Source organism: Xenopus laevis, chromosome 2S (genome assembly GCF_017654675.1).
Source record: "Xenopus laevis strain J_2021 chromosome 2S, Xenopus_laevis_v10.1, whole genome shotgun sequence".
Lineage (NCBI taxonomy): Eukaryota > Metazoa > Chordata > Amphibia > Anura > Pipidae > Xenopus > Xenopus laevis.
This window is the reverse complement of record NC_054374.1, coordinates 32,076,158-32,079,805: the sequence shown is the minus strand read 5'-3', so window position 1 is coordinate 32,079,805 and position 3,648 is coordinate 32,076,158.

Genomic DNA, 3,648 nt, shown 5'->3' with positions numbered 1-3,648 from the left:
CCCACGGGCTGAACATTTTTAGATGGTGCAGTACTGGTCATTACTAAACCTCATTCAATGGGTCTTGGGGGTACTCCAGGTTAATCTAGAAGTAAGGTCCACCTTCGGAATTTGGACCCTCGGCACTCCTACTTGCTACTCAGGCGAAGATCCACTATTTGGGATTTGGCCAAAACCCCGGTGAAAGCTTTGACCCACTACGGAAATTAATTTGCATATGCAAATTAGGAGCAGGAAAGGAAAAAAATATTCTTTTGTAACGATTTCCATACTGGCCCCTAATTTACATATGCAAATTAGGATTCGGTTCAGCCAGGAACTAGGATTCGGCCGAATCCTGCTGAAAAAGTCTGAAATCCCAGATTATCAAAAGAGCAAACAGATTTTTTTATATTCAATTTTGAAATGTGACATGGGGTTAGACATTTTGTCAATTTCCCAGCTGCCCCTGGTCATGTGACTTGTGCCTGCACTGTAGGATAGAAATGCTTTCTGGCAGGCTGCTATTTTTCCTTCTCAATGTAACTGAATGTGTCTCAGTGAGACATGGGTTTTTACTATTGAGTGCTGTTCTTAGATCTATCAGGGAGCTGTTATCTTGTGTTAGAGAGCTGTTATCTGGTTACCTTCCCATTGTTCTTTTGTTTGGCTGCTGGGGGGGGGAAAGGGAGGGGGTGAGATAACTCCAACTTGCAGTACAGCAGTAAAGAGTGATTGAAGTTTATCAGAGCACAAGTCACATGACTTGGGGCAGCTGGGAAATTGACAATATGTCTAGCCCCATGTCAGATTTCAAAATTGAATATAAAAAAAAATCTGTTTGCTCTTTTGAGATATGGATTTCAGTGCAGAATTCTGCTGGAGCAGCACTATTAACTGATTCCTTTTGACATTTTTTTCCCATGACAGTATCCCTTTAAACCATTGGGAAAATACATCCCTCCTACAGGACACGGGTCCCCCATCACTTCCTGCCAGAGGGGACAAATGTTAATTATTTTGCTACACAATCAAAGGCACAATGCAGGAACAGACCTTGGTAATGTTCATTTGATTGTGAATAAATACACTTCTAGGGAAGTGAAACTGGTGCTGTTCAATTCTGGAGTTTCCATTGATGACAACTGGAAACTGACCAGTGAGGGATTTGCACTTATAAAATCCTGAAGGGTGCCTCTCTCTTTTATTTAGCAGAGCCTGCACTCTGAATAGGGGAAACAATAGTATTTTTTGAAGAGAATCATCAATGGACATTCTACACCAGACGCATCAGTGATTCAGGGCACACACTCCTTATACTAAGGGCTTTTCTGTAAAAAACAAAACAAAAAACTATTTGAGAGTGGGCTCTTTTAGCCTACACCTGCAGTGGCAATTTTTACTCTATAGGTCCCCTTTAATGGTGCCTGTCCTAGAGCTCAGTCTAATGCACACCTCTTAAAGTACCCTCCTTACTTCTGAAGACTCCTCTGTTAGGTATGTTGCCATGGCTGCTGCCTTGTTCTATATTTCTATGTTCAATCCCCATTAAAAAACCATTGGCATCATTTTTACAGGACAGAAGGATAATGGGCATGGAGCAACCCTACATGATAAGCCAGATCTGTATTAAATGAACAGGGTTGTGTAATAAGCCTCGTTGCAAGCAAGAAAAGATCACACCTGGCACACCAAAGATGAAAGCAGACCTTGCCAATATTAACTTCATTTGCTGCAAAATTTAGTCCAGATATAGGATGTTGGAAAATTATTTGACATCATTTATTGATTTATCTTGCAGTTTTTTTCCATTGTGCCATTGAAGCAGGGCGAGTCGCAGTGATGCACAGGTTTGTATGGAACCCACATGGGCAGGTTCAGGCCAACATTATCAGTAGGAGCCGCGAGGGTTTGGCCCAAACAACTCTCCCCACTGCTGGTTATGTGGTTACTGTTATGTAACTTGTATACACTATGCTCTGCTCCCTCCAGTAATGCAATGCAGTTTTATCACCACCATAGACGTTACAATTACGATCTTTCCTGGAAAAGATCTCTCCAAGAAAGATTGTTTGTTTGAATACACACACATAGAACTGAATAGTCATACAGCTAGAAACAACAGAATTGTACCGGACAGTTCAGCACTAACAATGGCCGATGTTCTGGTGCCTTGAGAGGCGCCAGATCAAAATTATCCGCCCGGGCGATCGACGAGCCGACATATCTCCACATCTTCTGCCAATATTGGTCGGCTTGTCTCCCACCATACATGCACTGAATATCGCACGAAAAGTTGTTTAGTCTGATAATATTTCTGTGCATGTATGGCCACTTCCAATAATCACTGATAACATAACGAATATGAGTAATTAAAAAAAAACAAAAAACAACTGGACTTGCTGGGTAATTATTGAAGATGTTTCATCACTCCACACCACCACCGAGCAGCTTCTTCAGTTCAACTGAGCTGGTGTGGGAAATTCTCGGCATATAAACTCTTCCACTAATCCAATCACAATGGCACATTGTAACTCTTCAGAGAGGTGACATCTGAAATTCACAGAGGTGTTAATTCTGTGTAGTTACTGTGATAGGATTATCCAATGTGTCATGCAACTCCTAGAAAGAGGTGTTAAGGTGGCTATACACGGGCTGATAAAAGCTGCCGACAGACCGTGTCGACAGTTTATTGGCCCGTGTATGGGGCCCCCCGACGGGCTTCACCGATCGAGATCTGGCCGAAAGTCGGCCAGATCTCGATCGGATGGGACAGAAAATCCCGTCGGATCGTGGCCGCATCTATTCGTTGATGCGGTCCCGCGATCCGACCGCCCGTTAAGGCAGCGTTAGGATCCGATCGTTGGGCCCTAGGGCCCACGATCGGATCAGCCTGATATTGCCCACCTCAAGGTGGGCATATCGGAGGGAGATCCGCTCGTTTGGCGACATTGCCAAACGAGCGAATCTCTCAGTGTATGGGCACCTTTACTTGTGAGAGTTGCATGAATGGACATGTGAAGTGTTCTGAAACCGCCGGGGTACAGATGTTAGAACAGCATTGTATGTAGCAGACAGGTGGCCCCCGCCTCTGTTCAGGGATGGTTTCTCCACCTTGACATGAATCGCCTCTTTTACGCCTCGTTCAAACCAGCAAACTTCATTATGGAAGATTTGGACATTGCCATCTTCAAAGGAGCGTCCCTTGCCTTTTAGGTGTAGAAAGACAGCCGAGTCTTGCCCTTTAGAGTTCCCCTCCTATGCTGAGCCACTCGCTGAGTTGTTTTGTCTCCCCAATATATAGATCTGTGCACTCCTCGCTACACTGGACTTCACATGCCACATTGCTTTGTTTTTTCTTTAGGGGTTGGATCCTTTGGGTGTACCAGTTTTTGTCTCAGTGTGTTGCTAGGTTTGAAAAACACAGGGACATGGTGTTTGTTGACAATCCTCCTGAATTTCTCCGACACTCCAGCTACATATGGGATGACTATGAATGAAAATCTTCATAGTCATATCACTGATAACCTTTCTTAGTTCAATGTTATGAAGCAGAAGTTACCTGTGGACCCAGGACAGCGATCTCATTGGTGGGCTCCCACAGTCATGAAAGTTGTGCTAAAACTACTCTAAACCAGACATTATGCAGTAGGTGGGCCCTGGGCAAAT